Source organism: Dipodomys merriami, unplaced genomic scaffold (assembly GCF_024711535.1).
Source record: "Dipodomys merriami isolate MVZ:Mamm:240054 unplaced genomic scaffold, mDipMer1.0.p SCAF_61, whole genome shotgun sequence".
Classification (NCBI taxonomy): domain Eukaryota; kingdom Metazoa; phylum Chordata; class Mammalia; order Rodentia; family Heteromyidae; genus Dipodomys; species Dipodomys merriami.
This window is the reverse complement of record NW_027206191.1, coordinates 831813-854290: the sequence shown is the minus strand read 5'-3', so window position 1 is coordinate 854290 and position 22478 is coordinate 831813.

Genomic DNA, 22478 nt, shown 5'->3' with positions numbered 1-22478 from the left:
TTTTAATATTTATTTAAGGGTCAGGGTTAGGATTATTGTTAGGGTTAGCGTTAGGGTGAGTGGGAGGGTGTGGGTGAGGGTTAGCGTTAGGTTTAGGGTTAGGATTAGGGTGAGGGTGGGGTTGAGTGTTAGGGTTAGGATTGGGATTAGGGTTAGGGTAAAGCTGAGGGGGAAGGGGAGGTTGAGGGTGAGGTTTAGGGTTATGTTTAGGGTGAGGATTAGGTTGAGGGTGATGGTTACACTGAGGTTAGGTTTAGGGCGAGGGTTAGGGTTACGGATAGGGTGAGTGTTATGGTTAGGTTGATGTTTAGGGTGAGGGTGATGGTTAGGGTGAGGGTGAGGTTGAGGGTTAGGGTTAGGGATAATTTTAGGGTGAGGGTGAGGGTGAGGGTTAGGATTAGGAATAGGGTTAGCGTTAGTGTTGGGTTGCAGGTGAGGGTCAGGGTGACGGTTAACGTTATGGTTATGGTTAGGATTAGGGTAAGGGTTATCCCTATTGTGAGGGTAATGGTCAGTGTTAAGGTTAGTGTTAGGGTGAGGGTGAGGGTGAGGATTAGAATTCGGAATAGGGTTAGGGTTAGGGTTAGTTTGAGGGTGAGGGTCAGGGTGAGTTTGAAGGTTAGGGTTAGTGTTAGGGTGAGGATAAGTGTTAGGGTGAATGTTAGCGTAGGGTTAGGGTGAGGGTTAGGGAGAGGGGTAGGGGTAGGGTGAGTGTGAGATTTGGGGTGAGGGTTAGTGTTAGGCTTAGGGTGAGTTTGATGGCGAGGGTTAGAGTTAGGGTTAGGGTTAGTGTGAGGGTAAGAGTGAGGGTTACTGTTAGGTTGAGGGTTAGTTTTAGGGTGAGGGCTAGGGTTAGTGTGAGCATTAGGATTAGGGTTAATAGGAAAGGGGGAGGATAAATGTTAGGGCGAGGGTGAGGTTGAGGGTGAGGGTTATAGGGTGTGGGTTAAGGTTAGGTTTATGGTGAGGTTTAGGCTGATGGTGTGTGTGAGGGGGAGAGTTAGGGTTAGGTTGAAGGTTAGGGTTAGGGTGAGTGTTAGGGTGAGGGTGAGGGTGAGGGTTCAGGTGAGGGTTAGGGTGTGCATGAGGGTTATGGCTATGGTGAGGATTAGGGTTAGGATTAGGGTTGGGGTTCTGGTGAGCTTAAGGACTAGATTGAGGTTTAGTGTGAGGATGAGGGGTCGGGTTAGTGTTAGGGGTAGGGTGAGGGTTACGGTAAGTGTTAGGGTTAGGGTAAGGGTTAGGGTTAAGGATACGGTTAGGGTTAGGGTGAGGGTGATTGTGACTGTTAGGGTTAGGTTTAGGGTTAGAGTTAGGGTGAGGGTGAAGGTGAGTGTTAGGATTAGGGTTACGATTAAGTTTAGGCTGAGGGTGATGTGGACGGTGAGGGTGAGGTTTAGGGTTAGGATGAGGGTTAGTGTTAGGGTTAGGGTTAGGTTTAAGTTTAGATTGAGTGTTAGGGTTAGGTTTAGGTTTAGGATAAGGGTTAGGCTGAGGATTAGGGTTAGGGTTAGTGTGAGGGTTAGGTTTAGGGTTAGGGTAAGTGTTAGGGTGAGGGTAAAGTTTAGGGTGAATATTAGTGAGACGGTGAAGTTTAGGGTTAGGTTGAGGTTTAGTGTGAAGTTTAGGGTTATGGTTCGTTTTAGGGTGAGTGTTAGCGTGTGGGTAAGTGTTAGGGTGAGGGTTAGGTTGAGGGTGAGGGTTAGGGTTCAGCTGAGGGTAAGGATAAGGGTGAGGATTAGGGTGAAGGTGACAGATAGGGTGAGGGTTTTGGTTAAGGTTAAGGATAGGATGAGGATTTGGGTTAGGGTTAGGTTTAGGGTGAGGGTTAGGCTGAAGGGTAGGGTTAGGGTTTGGGTGAGGGTTAGGTTTAGTGTGAGGGTTAGGTTTATGGTTATGGTTAGGGTTAGTGTGAGGATAAGGGTTATTGTGAGGGTTAGGGTGAGGATGAGGTGTAGGGTCAGCGATAGTGATAGGGTGACATTAGGGTGAGGTTTAGGGTTAGGTTTAGGGTTAGGGTCAGGGTTTGGTTTAGGATGAGGGTTAAGGTTAGTGTGATGTTTATGGTGAGGGTGAGTGTTGGGGTGAGGGTGAGTGTGAGGGTTAGGTTTTCTGTTAGGGTTAGGGTTAGGGTGAGGTATAGTGTGAGGATTAGGGTTAATGTGAGGGTTAGTGTTAGTGTTAGGGTGAGGGTTAGTGTGAGGTGTAGGTTTAGCGTTAGCGATAGGGTGAGCGTTAGGGTGAGGGTTAGGTTTAGGCTGAGGGTGAGGTTTAGGGTAAGGGTTAGGGTTAGGCTTAGGGTGAGGGTGAGGGTGAGGGTTCAGTTTATGATAAGGGTTAGGGTTAGCTTTCCTGTGAGTGTTAGGGTGAGGATGAGGGTTCGGTTGATGGTGAGTGTTAGGGTGTGGGCGAGGGTTATGTTTATGGTGAGGATTAGGGTTAGGGTTAGCGTTAGGGTTAGGGTTAGGTTTAGGGTTATGGTGTTGGTAAGTGATAGGGTTAGGTTTAGGGTGAAGGTTAGGGTTAGGGTAAGGGTTAGGGTAAGGGTGAGGATAAGTTTTAGGGTTAGGGTGAGGGTCGGGGTGAGGGTTAGGTTTAGGTAGAGGGTTAGGATTAGGCTCAGGGGTAGGGTTTGGGTGATGGTTATTGTGAGCGTGAAGGTTAGGGTGAGGGTGAGAGTTAGGGTGAGTGTGAGGGTTCGGGTGAGGGTTAGGGTTAGGGTGATGTTTAGTGTGAGGTATAGGGTTAGGGTAAGTTTTAGGCTTCGGATGAATGTGATGGTTCGGGTGTGGGTGAGGGTTTGGATTAGGTTGAGTGTTAGGGTGACGATGAGGTTTGGGGTGACGGTGAGGGTTAGGGTTAGGTTTAGGGTGAGGATTAGGGTTACGGTGAGGGGTAGGGTGAGGGGTAGGGTTAGGATTAGGGTGAGGGCTAGGGTGAGTGTGAGGGTTAGTTTGAGGGTGAGGTTGAGGGTGAGGCTTCGTTTAGGTAAGGGTTAGGGTTAGAGTGAGGGTGAGGATTAGTGGAGGGTGAGGGTTAGGTTGAGGGATAGGGTTTGGGTGACGGTTAGCGTTAGGTTTAGGGTGAGGGTTAGGGTTAGTTTGATGTTTAGTAAGAGGGTGAGGATTACTATTAGGTTTCGCGTTATGGAAAGGGTTAGATTAGGGTTAGGGTGAGGGTTAGGGTTAGTTTGAGGGTAAGGGTTAGGGTTAGAGTTAGGGTTAGTGTGAGGATAAGTGTTAGGGTGAGGGTTAGGTTGCGTGTGAGTGTTAGGTTTATCGTTGGGGTTAGCGTGAGGATTAGGGTGATGGTTAGGTTTAGGGTTACGGTTTGGGTTAAGGTGAGGGTTAGGGTTTGGGTGATGTTTATGGTGAGGGTGAGGGTTAGGGTGAGAGTGAGTTTGAGGGTGAGGGTTAGGGTTAGGTTTAGGGGTGAGGGTTAGGGTTAGGTTGAGGCTGAGGGTTAGAGTGAGTGTTAGGGTGAGGGTGAAGGTTAGGGTGAGGGTGAGGAAGAGGGTGAGTGTTAGCGTTTTGATTAGGGTTAGGGCGAGTTTTTGGGTTAGGGTTAGGGTTATTGTTAGGATTAGGGTTAGGATGAGGGCTAGGGTGAAGATGAGGTTTAGGGTTAGGGGTAGCATGAGGGTTAGGGTTTTGGATGAGGGTTAGGGTTAGGTTTAGGGTGAGGGTTAGGGTTAGTGTGATGTTTCGTTTGAGGGTGAGTGTTAGGGTGATGTTGAGGGTGAGGGTTAGGCTTAGGGTGAGGGTGAGTGTGAGGGTTAGTTTTAGGATTAGGGTTAGGTTTAGGGTTAGAATTAGGGTGAGGGTTAGGTTTAGTGTGAGGATTAGGATTAAGGTTTGGGTGAGGGTAAATATTAGGGTGAAGTTTAGGATGAGAGAGAGGGTTAGGATTTGCTTGAGTGTTAGTGTTAGTTTTAAGGTTAGGGTTAGGGTTAGAGTTAGGGTTAGGGTGAGGTTGAGGGTTAGGGTTAGGGTTATGGTGGGGGGTTAGGTTTAGGGTGAGGGTTAGGGTGAGGGAGAGGGTGAGGGTGAGGGTTAGGTTTAGTGTTAGTGTGAGGGTTCGGGTTAGGATTTGGGTTCGGTTTCGGGTTCGGGTTCGGGTGAGGGTTAGGGTTAGGGTGAGGGTCAGCGTTAGGATTAGAGTGATCTGGAGGTTTAGCTTTAGCATTAATATTAGGGTTAGAGTTAGGGTTAGGGGAAAGGTGAGGTTGAGAGTGAGTGTGAGTGTTAGGGTTAGGTTTAGTGTGGGGGTTAGTGTTAGGGTGAGGGTTCGATTTAAGTTGAGGTTTAGTGTTAGGGTAGGTTTAGGGTGAGGGTTAGGTTTAGGAGTAGGGTGAGGGTCAGGGTGAGGGTTAGAGTTAGGTTGAGGGTTAGGGTTAGGGTGAGGGTTAGGGTTAGGGTTAGGGTGACAGTTAGGGTTAGGTTGATGTTTATTGTGAGGGTGAGGTTTAGGTTGAGGGTGAGTGTTCACGTGAGGTTGAGGTTTCGGGTGAGGGTGAAGGTTAGGGTGTGGTTGAGGCTTAGGGTTAGGGTGAGTGTTAGGGTGATGGTGAGGGTTACGGTGAGGGTGAGGGTTAGGTTTAGGGTTAGGGTTAGGGTTAGTGTTAGGATTAGGATTCGGGTGAGAGTTAGGTTGAGGTGTCGGGATAGGGTTAGAGTGAAGATTAGGGTTAGGGTTAGGGTTAGTGTGAGGATGAGGCTTAGGGTTAGGGTTAGGGTGAGGGTTAGTGTTAGGGTGATGTTTAAGGTGAGTTTGTGGGATAGTGTGTGGGTGAGGGTGAGGGTGAGGGTTAGGTTGAGGGTGGGGGTGAGGTTGAGGTTGAGGGTGATGGTTAGGGTTAAGGTTAGGGTGAGGGTTAGTGTTAGGGTGATTTTTAAGGTGAGGTTGTGGGTTAGTGTGAGGGTGTTAGGGTGAGTGTTAGGTTGAGGGTGGGGGTGAGGGTGAGGTTGAGGGTGATGGATAGGGTTAGGTTTAGGGTGAGGTTTAAGGTTAGGGATAGGATTAGGTTTAGTGTTATTGTTAGGCTGACGGTGAGGGTGAAAGTGATGGTGAGGGTTAGGGTTAGTGTGAGGATCAGGGTTAGTGTGAGGGTTAGGGGAGGGTGAGGTTTAGGTTCACCTATAGGGTTAGGGTGAGGTTTAGAGTTAGGGTAATATTTAGGGTGAGGGTGAAGTTTAGGGTGAGGGTGAAGGTTATATTTAGGGTTAGGGATAGTGTAAGATTTACGGCTAGTGTGACAGTTATGGTTAGTGTTAGGGTTAGGGGTAGGGTGAGGATAACGGTTAGGGTGAGGGTTAGGGTGAGGGTTAGGATTAGGGTTAGGGTTAGGGTGATGGTTAGTTTTTGGGTGATGTTTAGGTTGAGGATTAGGGTGAGGATGAGATTTCGGGTGAGGGTGAGGGTTCAGGTGAGGTTGAGGTTTAAGGTGTGGGTGAGGATTAGGGTTAGGGTGAGGGTTAACTTTAGGTTTAGGGTTAGTGTGAGGGTGAGGGTTAGGGGTAGGGTTAGGGTTGGTGTTAGGGTTAGGGTTTGGGTTAGGGTGAAGGCTAGGGAGAGGGGTAGGGGTAGGGTGCAGTTTAGGGTGAGTGTGAGGGTTAGGGTTAGAGTGAGGGTGAGGGTGAGGCTTATGGTTAGGGTTAGCCTGAGAGTGAGTGTGAGGGTCAATGTTAGGATTAGGGTTAAGGTAAGGGGTATTGTGAGGGTGAGGGTTAGAGTGAATGTTAGGGTTAGGGTTAGTTTGAGGGTTAGGGTTAGGTTTAATGTGAGGTTTAGGGTTAGCGTGAGGATTAGGGTGAGGTTTAGGGTCAGGGGTAGGTTTAGGGTGAGTGCGAGGGTTAGGGTTAAGTTTAGGGATAGGGTGAGGATTATGTTTAGGGTTAGGTTTAGGGTGAGGGTTAGGCTGAGGGGTAGGTATAGGGTAGGTTGAGTGTTAGGTTTAGTGTGAGGATTAGGATTAGGGTTAGGGTGACAGTAAGGGTTAGGGTGAGGGTTAAGGTGAGTGTAAGTTTTAGGGTTAGAATTAGGGTAATGGTTAGTTTTAGGATGAGGGTTAGGGTTAGGTTTTCTGTTAGGGTGAGGGTGACCATGAGGGTTAGGATTAGGGTTAGGGTGAGGGTTAGCATTAGGTTGAGGGCTAGGGTGAGCGTGAGGGTTAGGGTGAGGGAGAGGGTGAGGGTGAGGTTTTCGTTTAGGTAAGGGTTATGGTTAGGGTTAGAGTGAGGATAAGGTGAGGGTGTGGATTAGTGTTAGGGTTAGGGTTAGGGTGAGTGTGAGGGTTAGGGTTAGCGATAGTGTGAGGGTTAGGATTACGGTGAGGTTAGGGTTAGGGTGAGGGTTGGGGATAGGGTTTGGGTGAGGGTTAGGGTTAGGGTGATGTTTAGTGTGAGGTTGAGGATTAGGGTGTGGGTGAGGGTTAGGGTTAGGGTGAGTTTTAGGTTGAATGTGAGGGTAAGTGTTAGGAATAGGAATAGGATTAGAATAAAGGTTAGGCTGAGGTGGAGTTCAGGGTGAGGGTGAAGGTTAGGGTTAAGGTTAGGGTTAGGTTGAGAGTTATGGAGAGCGGTAGGGTTAGGGTTAGGTTTAGTTTTAGGGTGAGTGTGAGGATTAAGGTGAGGGTGAGAGTGAGGGTTAGCTTTAGGGTTAGGGTTAGAGTTAGGGTGAGTTTTAAGGTGAGGGTTAGTTTTAGGATTAGGGTTAAGGTTAGAGTTAGGGTGGGTGTTAGGGTGAGGTTTCGGGTGAGGGTGAGGGTGAGGATTTGGGTGTGCATGAGGGTTAGGGTTATGGTGAGGATTAGGGTTTGGTTTAAGGTCAAGGTTCTGGTGAACTTAAGGATTAGGCTGAGGTTTAGTGTGAGGATGAGGGTGAGGGATAGTTTTAGGGATAAGGTGAAGGTTACGGTGAGTGTTAGGTTTAGGGTTAGGGTGAGGGTGAGGTATAGGGTGAGGCTTGGTGTTAGGGTGAGGGTTAGGGATACAGTTAGATTTAGGGTGAGGGTGATGGTGAGTGTTAGGGTTAGGTTTAGGTTTAGAGTTAGGGTGAGGTTGAGGGTGAGTGTTAGGATTAGGGTTAGGCTGATGGTGATGTGGAGGGTGAGGGTAAGGGTTAGGGTTAGGATGAGGGTTAGTGTTAGGGTTAGGGTTAGGTTTAGGTTTAGGTTGAGTGTTAGGGTTAGGTTTAGGGTTAGGACAAGGGTTTGGCTGAGGTTTAGGGTTAGGGTTAGTGTGAGGGTTAGGTTTAGGGTTAGGGTAAGTGTTAGGGTGAGGGTAAAGTTTAGGATGAATATTAGGGTGACGGTGAGGTTAGGGTTAGGTTGAGGTTTAGGTTGAAGGTTAGGTATATAGTTCGGGTTAAGGTGAGTTTTAGGGTGTGGGTAAGTGTTAGGGTAATGTTTAGGTTGAGGGTGAGCTTTAGGGTTCGGGTGAGGGTAAGGATGAGGTTAGGATGAGGGTGAGGGTTAGGGTGAGGGTTTGGGTTAAGGTTAAGGATAGGATGAGGATTTGGGTTAGGTTTAGGTTTAGGGTGAGTGTTAAGGTTAGGGGTAGGTTTAGGGTTAGGGTGAGGCTTAGGCTTAGTGTGAGGGTTAAGGTAAAGGTTAGGGTGACAGTAAGGGTTAGAGTGAGGGTTAGGGTGAGTGTGAGGTTTAGGGTTAGCATTAGGTTTAGGGTTAGGGTTAGGATGAGTGTTAGGGTTAAGTTTAAGGTTAGGATTAGGGTGAGGGTGAGGTTTAGGGTTAGGGTTAGTTTGAGGTTTAGTGTTAAGTGTGGGCTAGGGTGAGGATAAGGGTGAGGTTGAGGGTGAGGGTGAGGTTTTGGTTAGGTAAGGTTCAGGGTTAGGGTTAGGTTGAGGATTAGGTTGAGGGTGTGGGTTAGGATTGGTGTTATGGTTAAGGTGAGGGTGAGGGTGAGGGTTAAGGAGAGGGGCAGGGTTAGGTTTAGGGTGCCATTTAGGGTGAGTGTGAGGGTTAGGGTGAGAGTGAGGGTGAGGGTTAGGCTTATGGTTGGGGTTAGCCTGAGGGTGAGGGTGAGGTTGAGAGTCAGTGTTAGGATTAGGGTTAAGGTTCGGGGTATTGTGAGGGTGAGGGTGAGGATGAGTGTTATGTTTAGGGTTAGTTTGAGGGTTAGGGTTAGGGTGAGGGTTAGGTTTAGTGTGAGGTTTAGTGTTAGGGTGAGGATTAGGGTGAGGGGTAGGTATAGGGTAGATTGAGTGTTAGGTTTAGTGTGAGGATTAGGGTTAGGGTTAGGGTGACCGTAAGGGTTAAGGTTAGGGTTAGGGTGAGTGTAAGTTTTAGGGTTAGAATTAGGGTTATGGTTAGTTTTAGGATGAGGGTTAGTGTTAGGTTTCCTGTTAGGGTGAGGGTGACCATGAGGGTTAGGGTGAGGGTTAGAGTTAGGTTGAGGACTAGGGTGAGCGTGAGGGTTAGGGTGAGGGAGAGGGTGAGGGTGAGGTTTTCGTTTAGGTATGGGTTATGGTTAGGGTTAGAGTGAGGATAAGGTGAGGGTGTGGATTAGTGTTAGGGTTAGGGTTAGGGTGAGTGTGAGGTTTAGGGTTAGGTTTAGTGTGAGGGTTAGGATTACGGTGAGGTTAGGGTTAGGGTGAGGGTTGGGGTTAGTGTTAGGTTGAGGGGTTAGGGTGATATTTAGTGTGAGGGTGAGGGTTAGGGTGAGGGTGAGTGTTCGGGTGAGAGTTAGGGTTAGGTTTAGTGTAAGGGATAGGGTTAGGTTGAGGGTAAGTTTTTAGATGAGGGTTAGGGTGAGGGTGAGGGTTAGGTTTAGGGTGAGGGTTAGGGTTAGGGTTAGGGTGAGGTTAAGTTTTAGGGTTAGGGTGAGGGTGAGAGTTAGGGTTAGGGTTAGGGATAGGACGAGGGTTAGGCTGACGGTTAGGGTGAGGGTTAGGGTGAGGTTTAGGGTTATGGTTAGGGTTAGGGTGAGTGTGAGGGTTAGGGTTAGGGTTAGTTTTAGGGTTAGGATAAAGATTAGGCTGAGGGTTAGGCTTAGGGTTAGTATGAGTGTTACATTTAGGGTTAGGGTTTGGGTTAGGTTGAGGGTAAAGTTTAGGGTTAGTGTTAGTGTTAGGGTGAGGGTTAGGGTGAGGGTTAGGATGAGGGTTAGGATGAGGGTTAGGTTTACGGTTATGGTTAGGCTTAGGGTGAGGTTTAGGTTTAGGGTTAGGGTTAGGGTGAGGATTAGGGTGTGGGTAAGTGTTAGGGTGAGGGTTAGGGTTAATATTAGGGTGAGGGTGAGGGTAAGGGTTAGGGTGAGCATTAGGGTTAGGGTGTGGGTGAGGGTTAGGGTTAGGGTTAAGTTTATGGATAGGGTGAGGATTAGGGTTAGGGTTAGGTTTAGGTTGAGGGTTAGGCTGAGTGGTAGGGTTAGGTTTACGGTGAGGGTTAGGTTTACTGTGAGGTTTAGGGTTAGGGTTAAATTGAGGGTTTTGTTTACTATGAGGGTTAGGGTTAGGTTTAGGTTGAGGGTAAGGGTTAGGGTGAGGGTTAGCCTGAGGTTGAGTTTTATTTTTAACCTTAGGTTTAGAGTTAGGGTTAGGGTGAGTGTTAGGGTTAGGGTAAGGGTGAGGTAGAGCGTGAGGATGTGTGTTAGGCTTATGTTTTGTTTGAGGGTTAGGGTTAGTGTTAGGGTGATTATTAGGGTTAGGGTCATGTTTATTGTGAGGGTGAGGGTTAGGTTAAGGGTGAGTGTTCGGGTGAGGGTGAGGGTGAGGGTGAGGGTGAGTGTTAGGGTTTGGTTGAGTCTTAGGGTTAGGGTGAGCGTTAGGGTGAGGTGTCGGGATAGGTTTAGGGTGAGGCTTTGGGTTAGCATTAGTTTTACCGTTAGAGTTAGGATGAGGGATATTGTTAGGGTAAGGTTGATGGTGAGGGTTAGTGTTAGGGTTAGTGTGACGGTTACTGTTATGGTGAGGTTTAGGTTTAGGGTGAGGGTTAGGGTTAGGGTAAGGGTTTGGTTTAGGGTTAGGCCTAGGATTAGAGTCAGGGTCAGGTTTAGGTTTAGGTTGAGGTTTAGGGTTAGGGTGAGGGTTAGCAATAGGGTTAGGTTGAGGGTAAGTGTTAGGATGAGGGTTAGGATGAGGTTGATGGTTAGGGTTACCGTGAGGGTTTGGGTTAGGTTTAGGGTGAGTGTGAGGGTTAGGGTTAGGTTTGGGGTTAGGAAAAGCGTTAGGCTGAGGGTTAGGGTTAAGGTTAGTGTGAGTGTTAGGTTTAGGGTTAGGGTTTGGGTTAGATAGAAGGTAATGTTTAGGGTGAGGTTTAGGGAGAGTATGAGGGTTAGGGTTAGTGTGAGTGTTAGGTTTAGGGTTATGGTTAGGGTTAGGTGAGGGTTAGGGTGAGGGTTAGGTTTAGGGTTAGGGTTAGGGTGAGGTTTAAGATGTGGGTAACTTTTAGGGTGAGGGTTAGGGTGAGAGTGAGGGTTAGGTTTAGAATTAGGGTTAGTATGAGGGTGAGGTTGAAAGTGAAGGTGAGGGTTAGGGTTAGGGTGAGGTTTAGGGTTAGGGTTAGGATGAGGTTTAGGCTGAGTGTTAAGGCTATGATTAGTGTGAGGGTTAGATGAGGGTAAGGGTGAGGGTGAGGTTTAGGGTTAGTTTTAGGGTGAGTTTTAGGGTTAGGGTTAGGGTTAGAGTTAGGGTTATTGTTAGGGTTAGTGTTAGGGTGAGGGTGAGGATGAGTTTTTCATTTAGGTAAGGGTTAGGGTTAGGGTGAGGATTAGGCTGGGAGTGAGGGTTAAGCTGAGGTTACATTTAGGGTGAGAGTAAGGGTAAAGTTAGGGTGAGGTTAGGGTAAGTTTAGGGTGTGGGTGAGTGTTAGGGTTAGGGTGAGTTTTAGGTTGAATGTGAGGGTAAGTGTTAGGAATAGGAATATTGTTAGGGTTAAGTTAGGCTGAGTTTGAGGGTCAGGGTGAGGGTGAAGATTACGGTTAGGTTTAGGGTTAGGTTGAGAGTAATGGAGAGGGGTAGGGTTAGGGTAGGGTGAGTTTTAGGGTGAGTGTGAGGATTAAGGTGAGGGTGAGAGTGAGGGTTAGGTTTAGGGTTAGGGTTAGAGTTAGGGTGAGTTTGAAGGTGAGGGTTAGTTTTCAGATTAGGGTTAAGGTTAGAGTTAGGGTGAGTGTTAGGGTGAGGGTTCGGGTACAGGTTCGATTGAGGGTTAGGGTGTGCATGAGGGTTAGGGTTATGGTGAGGATTAGGGTTAGGATTAGGGTTAGGGTTCTGGTGAACCTAAGGATTAGGCTGAGGTTTAGTGTGAGTATGATGGTGAGGGTTAGTTTTAGGGATAGGGTGAGGGTTACGGTGAGTGTTAGGGTGAGGGTTAGGGTTAGGGTTAGGGTGAGGTATAGGGTCAGGCTTGGGGTTAGGGTGAGGGTTAGGGATATGGTCAGGTTTAGGGTGAGGGTGATGGTGAGTGTTAGGGTTAGGTTTAGGTTTAGAGTTAGGGTGAGGGTGAGGGTGTGTGTTAGGATTAGGGTTAGGATTAGTGTTAGGCTGAGGGTGATGTGGATGGTGAGGGTAAGGGTTAGGGTTAGGATGAGGGTTAGTGTTAGGGTTAGGGTTAGGTTTAGGTTTAGGTTGAGTGTTAAGGTTAGGTTTAGTGTTAGGATAAGGGTTAGGCTGAGATTTAGTGTTAGGATTAGTGTGAGGGTTAGGGTAAGTGCTAGGGCAGGGTAAAGTTTAGGGTGAATATTAGGGTGACGGTGAAGTTTGGGGTTAGGTTGAGGGTTATGTTGAAGGTTAGATTTATGGTTCGGTTTAAGGTGAGTGTTAGGGTGTGGGTAATTGTTAGGATGATGGTTAGGCTGAGGGTGAGCTTTAGGGTTCGGGTGAGAGTAAGGATATGAGTGAGGGTTATGATGAGGTTGAATGTTACTGTGAGTGTTTGGGTTGAGGTTAAGGATAGGATGAGGATTTGGTTTAGGGTTGGGTTTAGGGTGAGGGTTAGGCTGAGGGGTATGTTAGGGTTAGGGTGAGCCTTAGGTTTAGTGTGAGGGATAAGGTTAGGGTTAGGCTGACAGTAAGGGTTAGAGTGAGGGTTAGGTTTAGGGTTAGCATTAGGTTTAGGGTTAGGGTTAGGATGAGTGTTAGGGTTAAGTTTAGGGTTAGGATTAGGTTGAGGGTGAGGTTTAGTGTTAGGGTTAGTTTGAGGTTTATTGTTAGGTGTGGGATAGGGTGAGGGTAAGGGTTAGGGTGAGGGAGAGGGTGAGGGTGAAGTTTTTGGATAGGTAAGCTTTAGGGTTAGGGTTAGGTTGAGGATTAGGGTGAGGGTCTGGGTTAGGGTTAGTGTTAGGGTTATGGTGAGGGTGAGAGTGAGGGTGAGTGTTAGGATGAGGGTTAGGGTTAGGCTTAGGGTGAGGGTGAATGTGAGGGTGAGGGTGAGTGTTAGGATGAGGGTTAGAGTTAGGGTAAGGTTGAGGGTGAGGTTTAAGGTTAGTGTTAGTGTGAATGTTAGGGTTACGGTGAGGGTTAGGTTTAGGGTGAAGGTTAGGGTTAGGTTTAGTGTGAGGTTTAGGTTTAGGGTGATGTTTAGTGTGAGGGTGAGAGTTAGGGTTAGGGTTAGGGTTAGGGTTAGGGTTATGGCTAGGGTTAGTGTGAGGGTAATGGTTATTGTGATGGTTAGGGTGAGGGTGAGGGTTACGGTTAGGGTAAGGGTTAGGGTTAGGTTTAGGGTTATGGTGAGGGTGAGGGTTAGGGTGAACATTAGGCTTAGGGTTAGGGTTAGTTTGTGGGTTAGAGTGAGTGTGAGTGTTAGGGTGAGATTTAGAGTGAAGTTGAGGGTAAGGTTTAGGGTGAGGGTTAGGGTGAGTTTGAGAGTAAGGGTTAGCATTATAGTTAGGGTGAGGGTGAGGGATAGGGTGAGGGTTAGGGTTAGGGTTAAGAATAGGGTGAGGATTAGTGTTAGTGTGATGGTTAGGGTTAGGGTTATGGTTAGGTTTAGTGTGAGGATAAGGGTTATGGTGAGGGTTAGCGTGAGGGTGAGGTTTAGGGTTAGTTTTAGTGATAGGGTGACGTTAAGGTTAGTTTTAGGGTAATGGTTAGGGTTCGGTTTAGGATGAGGGTTAGGGTTAGGGTGATGTTTATGGTGAGGGTGAGTGTTGGGCTGAGGGTGAGGGTGAGGGTTAAGTTTTGGGTTAGGTTAGGGTTAGGGTGAGGTATAGGGTGAGGATTAGGGTTAATATGAGGGTTAGTGTTAGTGTTAGGGTGAGGCTTAGGGTGAAGATAAGGGATAGGGTGAGGGTTAGGGTGAGGGTGAGCTGTTGGTTTAGCGATAGGGATAGGGTGAGCGTTAGGGTGAGGGTTAGGTTTAGGGTGAGGCTGAGGGTTAGGTTTAGGCTTAGGATGACGGTGAGGGTGAGGGTTAAGTTTATGATAAGATTTAGGGTTACAGTTAGTGTGATTGTTAGGGTGAGGATGAGGGTTTGGGTGATGGTGAGAGTTAGGTTTGGGCGAGGGTTAGGTTTACGGTGAGGATTAGGGTTGGGTTAGGGTTAGGGTTATGTTGAGGGTAAGGGTTAGTGTAAGGATTAGGGTGAAGGTGAGGGTTGGGGTTCGCGTTAGTGTTAGGTTTAGTTTTAGGGTTATGGTGAGGGTAAGGTTTAGGTTAGGTTTAGGTTGAGGGTTAGGGTTAGGGTAAGGGTTAGGGTGAGTGTGAGAGGTAGGGTTAGGGTTAGGGATAGGGTGAGGGTCAGGGTGAGGGTTAGGTTTAGGTAGAGGGTTAGGGTTAGGTTGAGGGGTAGGGTTAGGGTGATGTTTATTTGGAGGGTGAAGTTTAGGGTGAGGGTGAGTGTTAGAGTGAAGGTGAGGTTTTGGGTGAGGGTTAGGGTTAGGGTGATGTTTAGGGTTAGGGTAAGTTTTATGCTTCGGTTGAGTGTGAGGGTTAGGGTGTGGGTGAGAGTTTGGATTAGGTTGAGTGTTAGGGTGACGGTGAGGTTTGGGGTGAGGGTGAGTGTTAGGGTTAGGTTTAGGGTGAGGGTTAAGGGTAGGGTTAGGATTAGGGTAAGGGCTGGGTTGAGGGTGATGGTTAGGTTGAGGGTGAGATTGAGGGCTTCATATAGGTAAGGGTTATGGTTAGAGTTAGGGTTAGGATTAGGGGAGGGTGAGGGTTAGGTTGAGGGGTAGTGTTAGGGTGAGGGTTAGCTTTAGGTTTAGGGTTAGAGTTAGCGTTAGTTTGATGTTTAGTATAAGGTTGAGGGCTAATATTAGGGTTACCGTTAGGTAAAGGTTTTGGGTTAGAGTTAGCGTGAGGGTTAGTGTGAACGCTAGTTTTAGGGTTAGGGTGAGGGTTAGGGTTAGTGTGAGGTTATGGGTTAGGTTTAGAGTTAGGTTTAGTGTTAGGATAAGTGTTAGGGTGAGGGTTAGGTTGAGTGTGAGTGTTAGGTCTCTCGTTGGGGTTAGGGTGAGGGTTAGGGTGAGAGTTAGGGTTAGGGACAGGGCTTGGGTTAGGGTGAGGATTAGGTTTTGGGTGATGTTTAGGGTGAGGGTGAGGGTTAGGGTGACGGTTAGGTTGAGGGTAAGGTTGAGGGTGAGGTTGAGGTTGAGGGTTATGGTTATGGTTAGGGTTTGGGTGAGGGTGAGGGTTAGGGATATGGTGAGGGTTAGGGTTATTGTTAGAGTTAGGGTTAGGTTGAGGGTGAGGGTTAGCGTTAGGGTTAGGGTTAGGGTTAGGGTTAGGGTTAGGATGAGGTTAAGGGTTAGGGTTAGGGTGAGGATTAATGTGACGATGAGGTTTAGAGTTAAGCTGAGGGTGAGGGTGAGGGTTAAATTTAGGGTTAGGGTTAGGGTTAGGGTTAGGTTTAGGATTAGGTTTAAATTTAGGGTTATTCTGAGGTAGAGGGTTTGGGTGAGGGTGAGGGTTATTAGGTTTAGGTATGAGGGTTAGGGTTAGGTTTAGGTTGAGAGTTAGGCTTAGTGTGAGGGTTAGGGTGAGGGGTAGGTTGAGGTTGAAGGTTAGGGTGAGGGTGAGGAAGAGGGTGAGGTTTACAGTTTTGTTTAGGGTTAGGGTGAGTCTTAGGGTTAGCGTTAGGGTTATTGTTAGGATTAGGGTTAGGATGAGGGCTAGTGTGAAGATGAGGGTGAGGGTTAGGGCTAGGATGAGGGTTATGATTTTGGGTGAGTGTTAGTTTTAGGTTTAGGTTGAGGGTTAGGGTAAGGGTGATGTTTAGTTTGAGGGTTATGTTTAGGGTGAGGTTCACTGTGAGGGTGAGGCTTAGGGTGAGGATGAGTGTGAGGGTTAGGTTTAGGATTAGGGTTTGGTTTAGGGTTAGAGTTAGGGAAAGGGTTAGGTTTAGTGTGAGGTTTAGTGTTAAGGTTAGTTGAGGGTAAATATTAGGGTGAAGATTAGGGTGAGAGAGAGGGTTAGGATTTGTGTGAGTGTTAGTGTGAGGGTTATGGTTAGAGTTAGGGTTAGGGTGAGGTTGAGGGTTAAGTTTAGGTTTATGGTGGGGGGTTAGGGTTAGGGTGAGTGTTAGGGTGAGGGAGAGGGTGAGGGTGAGGGTTAGGTTTAGGGTTAGTGTGAGGGTGAGTATTAGGGTGAGGGTACGGGTTCGGGTTCGGGTTAGGGTTAGGATTCGATTTCGGGTCAGGGTTAGTGTTAGTGTGATGTTGAGGTTTAGGTTTATCATTAGAATTAGGGTTAGGGTTAGGATTAGGGTAAGGGTGAGGTTGAGGGTGAGGTTGTGTGTTAGGGTTAGGTTTAGTGTGAGGGTTAGGTTTAAGGTGAGCTTTAGTGTTAGGGTAGTTTTAGGGTGAGGGTTAGGGTTAGGGGAAGGGTGAGGGTCAGGGTGAGGGTTAGGGTTAGGTTGAGGTTATGGGTTAGGGTGAGGTTTAGGGTTAGTGTTAGGGTGAGAGTTAGGGTGAGGTTGATGTTTATTGTGAGGTGAGGTTTAGGGTGAGGGTGAGTGTTCACGTGAGGTTTCGGGTTCAGTTTCCAGTTAAGTATAGGGTGTGGTTGAGGGTTAGGGTTAGGGTGAGTGTTAGGGTGACTGTGAGGGTTAGGGTGAGGGTGAGGGTAAGGTTTAGGGTTAGGGTTATTGTTAGGGTTAGGGTTTGGGTGATGTTTAGGGTGAGGGTTAGGGTGAGGATGAGGTTTTGGGTGAGGGTGAGGGTTCAGGTGAGGTTGAGTGTTAGGGTGTGGGTGAGGATTAGGGTTAGGGTGAAGGCTAACGTTAGGTTTATGGTTACTGTGAGGGTGAGGGTTAGGGGTAGGGTTAGGGTTGGGGTTAGGGTTAGGATGAGTGTTAGGGAGAATGCTAGGGGTAGGGGTTGGGTGAGGTTTAGGTTGAGTGTGAGGGTAAGTGTGAGAGTGAAGCTGTGGTTTAGGCTTAGGGTTAGGGTTAAGGTGAGGGTGAGGGTGAGGGTTAGTGTTAAGATTAGGGTTAGGGTTTGGGGTATTGTGAGGGTGAGGGTGAGGGTTGGTTTCGGGTTAGGGTTAGTGTGAGGGTTAGGGTTAGGGTGAGGGTTAGTTTTCGGTTGAGGATTAGGGTTCGGCTAAGGGTTAGGGTGATGGTCAGGGTGAGGTTGAGGGTTAGGTAGAGTGTTAGGGTTAGGCTGAGGGGTAGTGTTAGGGTGATGTTTATTGTGAGGGTGAGGGTGAGGGTGAAGGTTAGGGTTAGGGTGATGTTTAGGGTGAGGTTTAGGGTTAGGGTAAGGTTTAGCTTTCGGGTAAGTCTGAGGGTTAGGGTGACGGTGAGGGTTAGGGTGAGAGTTAGGGTGAGGGGTAGGTTTAGGGTTATGGTGAGGGTTAGGTTTAGGTTGAAGTTTAGAGTTAGGTTTAGGGTGAGGTTAAAGGTTATAGTGAGGGTTAAGTTGAGGGTGAAGGTGAGGGTGAGGTTTTCGTTTAGGTAAGGGTTAGGGTTAGATTTAGGGTGAGGATTAGGGGATGGTGATGGTTAGGTTGAGGGGTAAGGTTAGGGTGAGGGTTAGGGTTAGGGTTAGGGTGAGGGGTAGTGTTAGAGTGTTGTTTAGTATGAGGGTGAGGGTTAATGTTATGGTTAGCGTTAGGGAAAGGGTTAGGGTTAGGGTGAGGGTTAGGTTGAGAGTTAGGTTTAGGGTTAGGGTGAGGGTTAGGGTTAGTGTGTGGGTAAGGGTTAGGGTGAGGGCTAGGGTGAGGGTGACTGTAGGTTTAAGGTGAGGGTAAGGGTAAGGGCAAGGTTTAGGGTGAGGTTGAGGTTTATTTGTAGCATCAGGGTTACTGTGAGGGTGAAGTTAGGGTGACGGTTAGAGTTAGGGTTAGGGATAGGGTGAGGATTAGTGTTGGGGTTAGGTGTAGGGTGAGGGTTAGGCATATTAATATAGTTAGGGTTAGGGTTATTGTGAGTGTTAGGGTGAGGGTTAGGGTTAGGGTTAGGGTTAGGTTACGGTGATGATTTGTGTTAGGGTTAGGGTTTGGGTGAGGGTGAGGGCTAGTGTTAGCATTAGGGTAAAGGTTAGGGTTAGGGTGACGGTTAGGGATAGGGTGATGTTTAGGGTGACGGTGAGTGTTAGGGTTAGGGTGACGGTGAAGGTTACAGTGACGGTGAATATTGGGGTTAGGGTTAGGGTTACGGTGAAGGTGAGGGTTAGGGTTAGGGTTTGGGTGAGGGTGAGGGTTAGGGTTACGGTTACAGTTAGGGTTAGGGTGAGGTTTAGGGTGAGGGTTAGGGTTAGGGTTAGGGTGAGGGTTAGGGTTAGGGTTATGTTGAGGTTTAGGTTTAGGGACAGGGTTGCGGTTAGGGTGAGGGTTGGGGTGAGTGTGAGGGTGAGGGTGAGGTTTTCGGTTCGGTAAGGGTTTGGGTTATGGTTAGGGTTAGGTTTAGAGTGAGGGTTAGAGTTAGGGTGATGTTTAGTGTGAGGCTGAGTGTTAGGTTGAGGGTGAGGGTTCAGGTGAGGGTTGGGGTTTGGGTTCGGGTGAGGGTTAGGTTGTGGGTTCGGTTTAGGTTTAGGGTGAGTTTTAGGTTGACGGTGAGGTTGAGGGTGAGGGTTACGGTTAGGTTGAGGGTTAGGATTAAGGTTAGGATTAGGGTGAGGGTGAGGGTGATGTTTCAGGTGAGGGTGAGGGCTAGGGTGAGGGTAAAGTTTCAGGTTAGCATGAGGTTTAGGGTGTGGGTGTGGGTTAGGTTTAGGGTGAAGTTTAGGGTGAGGGGTAGGGTTAGGGTTAGGGTTAGGGTGAGGGTTAGGGTGAGGATGATGGTGAGCGTTATTTTTAGGTTAAGGGATAGGGTTAGAGTGAGTGTGATGGTTACCGTTAGGGTTAGGGTGAGGGTTAGGGTTAGGATTAGGGTTCGGATTTGGGTTATTGTTAGGGTTAGGTTTAGGGTTAGGGTAAGAGTGAGGTTTAGGGTTACATTTAGGGTTAGGTTTAGGTTTAAGGTGAATGCTATGGTGAGGGTGTGGTTTAGGGTGAGTGTGAGGGTGACGGTGAGGGTAAGGGTTATGATTTGGGTTAGGGTTATGGTAAAGCTGAGGATGACAGTGAGAGTGAGGGTGAAGGTTAGGTTTAGGGTTAGGGTTAGGGTGAGGGTGAGGTTGAGGGTTAGGTTGAGGATTAGGGTAAGTGTTAGGGTTAGGCTGAGGGTGACGGTGAGGGTGAGGGTGAAGATTAGAGTTAGGGTTAGGGTTACGGTTAAAGTGAGGGCTAGCGTGAGTGTGAGTGTTACAGTGAGAATGAGGGTGAAGGCGAGGGTTTTGGTTAGGTAAGAGTTAGGGTTATTGTTAGGGTGAGGATTAGGTTGAATGTGAGGATTAGTGTGAGGGTTAGGGTTAGGGTTAGTTTTAGGGTTATGGTGAAGTTGAGGGTTATGGTGAGAGGTAGGGTTAGTGTTAGTGTGAGGGTTAGGGTTAGTGTGAGGGTTAGGGTAAAGGGTTAGGGTATAGGGTCAGGTTGAGGGTAAGTGTTAGGTTGAGGATTAGGGTGTGGGTGAGGGTTAGGGTTATCGATAGGGTGAGGATTAATGTGAGGGTTAGGTTTAGGGTAGGGTTAGGGTGAGAGTGAGGGTAAAGGTGACGGTTAGGTTAGGGTTAGGGTTAGGTTTAGGGTGAGGGAGTGTGGGAGGTTTAGGGTTAGGGTTAGGGTGAGGTTTAGGTTTTGGGTGAGGGCTACGGTGAGTGTGTTGGTTAGGGTGAGTCTGAGGGTGAGGGTGAGGTTTTCAGTTAGGTAAGGATTAGGGTTAGGTTTAAGGTTAGGGTTAGGGTGAGGGTAATGGTTAGGGTTAGGTTTAGGTTTAGAGTGAGGTATAGGTTTAGGGTTAGGCTGAGGGTGAGGTTTAGGGTGAGGGGTAAGGTTAGGGTTAGGGTAAGGGTTTGGGTTAGGGTGAGGGTTCGGGTTAGGGTGAGGGTGAGGGTGAGGGTTAGGTTTAGTGTTAGTGTTAGGGTGAGGGTTATTGTGAGGGTTAGGGTTAGGATTAGGGTAAGTATTAGGGTTATGGTGATGTTTAGGTTTAGGGTTAGGGTTAGGGTGATGGTGAGGGTGAGGGTAAGGGTTAGGGTTAGTGTGATGGTGAGGGTGAGGGTGAGGTTTTGGGTTAGGGTTAGTGTGAGGATAAGGGTTAGTGTGAGGGTTAGTGTGAGGGTGAGGCTTAGGGTTAGTTTTAAGTTTAGGTTGAGGTTTAGTTTTAGGGTTAGTGTTAAGGTGAGGGTTAGGGTGAGGGTGAGGGTTTGAATTAGAGTTAGGGTTAGGGTGAGATTTAGGGTTAGGATTAGGGTTAGGATAAGGGTTAGAGTTAGGGTGAGGGTTATGATTATGGTTAAGGTTTGGGTTAGGTTGAGGATTAGAGTGACGGTTAGGGTTAGGGTTAGCTTTACGGTGAAGGTGAGGGTGAGGGTTAGTGTGACGTTTAGGTTTAGGGTGAGGGCTACGATGATTGTGAGTGTTAGGTTGAGTGTGAGGGTGAGGGTGATTCTTTCAGTTAGGTAAGGGTTAGGGTTATGGTTACGGTGAGGATTAGGTTGATGGTGAGAATTAGTTTCAGTATTAGGGTTAGGGTTAGGGTTAGATTGATGGTTATGGTTAGGGTGATGTTTAGGGTGAGGCTGAAGGTTGCAGTGAGCGTGACTGTTCGGCTGAGGGTGAGGGTGAGGGTTAGGCTGTGGTTTAGTGTTACGTTTATGGTGAGGGTTAGGGTGACGGTGAGTGTTAGGGTGAGGGTGAGGATTAGGGTTAGTGTTAGGGATAGAGTTAGGGTTAGGTTTATGTTTACGATGAGGGTTAGTTTGAGGGGTAGGATTAGGGTTAGGGAGAGTGTTAGGGTTAGTGTGATGGTTAGTATTAGGGTTAGAGTTAGGGTTAGTATGAGGATAAAGCTTATGGTGAGTTTTAGGTTGAGCATGAGGGTAAGGTTTATCGTTAGGGTTAGGGTGAGGGTTAAGGTTAGGGTTAGGTTTAGGGTGAGGGTTAGGGTTTGGGTGATGTTTACGGTGAGGGTGAGGTTTAAGCTGAGGTTGAAGTTGAGGGGGAGGTTTAGGATGAGGGTGAGGGTGAGGGTGAAGGTGACCTTGAGGTTTAGGTTTAGGGTGAGGATGAGGGTTAGTTTTAGGGTTAGGGTTAGGGTGAGGGTGAGGTGAGGATTAGGGTTAGTTTGAGGGTTAGGGGGATGGTGAGGTTGACGGTGAGTGTTAGGGTGAGGTGAGAGTGAGGGTGTGGGTTAGGGTTAGGATTAGGGTTAGGGTGAGTGTGAGAGTTAGGGTTAAGTTTAGGGTGAGGGTGAGGTTGAGGGTAAGGGTTAAAGTTAAGTAAGGGTGAGGGTAAACTTTAGGTTTAGTGTTAGGGTAAGCATTAGGTTTAGGTTGAGTGTTAGATTTAGGGTTAAGGTGAGGGTTAGGGTTAGGGTTAGGCTAATAGTTAGGGTTAGGGTGAGGGTTAATTTTTGGGTTAGGGTGAGTGTTAAGGTTATGGTTAGGTTTAGAGTGAGGTTTAGGGTTACGGTTAGGGTGAGGTTGAGGGTTAGGGTTAGGTTTAGGGTTAGGGTGAGGTTTAGGGTTGGGGTGAAATTTAAGGTGATGGTGAGGGTTAGGGTGAGGTTGAGGTTGAGGGTGAGGGTTAGGGTGAGGGTGAGGGTGAGGGTGAGGTTTATTGTTAGGATTAGGGTTAGGGTGAGTGTGAGGGTTAGGGTTAGGCTTAGGGTTTGGTTAAGTCTTAGGCTGAGTGTGAGGGTGAGGGTGAGGGTTAGGGTTAAGTTTAGGGTTAGGGTGAGGTTTAGATTCAGGGTGAGGGCTATGGTGAGTGTGAGGTTTAGGGTGAGTGTGAGGGTGAGTATGAGGTTAAGGATTACGAATTGGGTTAGGGTTTTGGTAAGGCTGAGGGTGACAGTGAGGGTGAGCGTGAAGATTAGGGTTAGGGTTAGGGTTAAGGTGATGGCTAGCGTGAGTGTGAGTGTTAGGTTGAGAATGAGGGTGAACGTGAGGGTTTCGGTTAGGTAAGAGTTAGGGTTAATGTTAGGGTGAGGAATAGGTTGAATGTGAGGGTTAGTGTGAGGGTTAGGTTTAGGGTGAGTGTTAGGGTGAGAGTTAATGTGAAGGTTAGGGTTAGGTTTACGTTTAGGGTTAGGGTGAGGGTGAGGTTTAGGGTTAGGGTTAGGGTGAGGTTTAGGTTTAGGGTGAGGGCTACGGTGAGGGTGTGGGTTAGTGTGAGTCTGAGGGTGAGGGTGAGGTTTACAGTTAGGTAAGGATTAGGGTTAGGTTTAGGGTTAGGGTTAGGGTGAGGGTAAGGGTTAGGGTTAGGGTTAGGTTTAGAGTGAGGTATAGATTTAGGGTTAGGCTGAGGGTGAGGTTTAGGTTTAGGGTGAGGGTTTGGGTTAGCGTGAGGGTTTGGGTTAGGGTGAGGGTTAGGGTTAGGGTGAGGGTGAGGGTGAAGATGAGGGTTAGGTTTAGGGTTAGTGTTAGGGAGAGGGTTATTTTGAGGGTTAGGATTAGGGTTTGGGTGAGGGTGTGGGTGAGGATGAGGGTTAGGTTTAGGGTTAGGGTTAGGGTGAGAGTTATTTTGAAGGTTAGGGTTAAGATTAGGGTAAATGTTAGGGTTAGGGTGAGTGTTACATTTAGGGTTATGGTTAGGGTGAGAGTGAGGGTGAGGGTAAGGGTTAGGGTTAGGGTGATGTTGAGGGTGAGGGTTAGGGTTTGGGTTATGCTTAGTGTGAGGATAAGGGTTAGGGTGACGGTTAGGGTGAGGGTGAGGGTTAGGTATAGTGTTAGGTATAGGGTGAGGGTTAGTGTTAGGGTTAGTGTTAAGGTGAGGGTTAGGGTGAGGGTGAGGGTTGGGGTTAGGGTTAGTGTTAGGGTGAGATTTAGCTTAGGGTTAGGGTTAGGGTAAGGGTTAGAGTTTGGTTGAGGGTTATGGTTATAGTTAATATTAGGGTTAGGTTGAGGGTTAGAGTGAGGGTTGGGGTTAGGGTTAGGGTGAAGGTGAATGTGAGGGTTAGTGTGACGTTTAGGTTTAGGGTGAGGGCTACAGTGATGGTTAGTGTTAGGTTGAGTGTGAGGGTGAGGGTGAGGGGTTCCGTTAG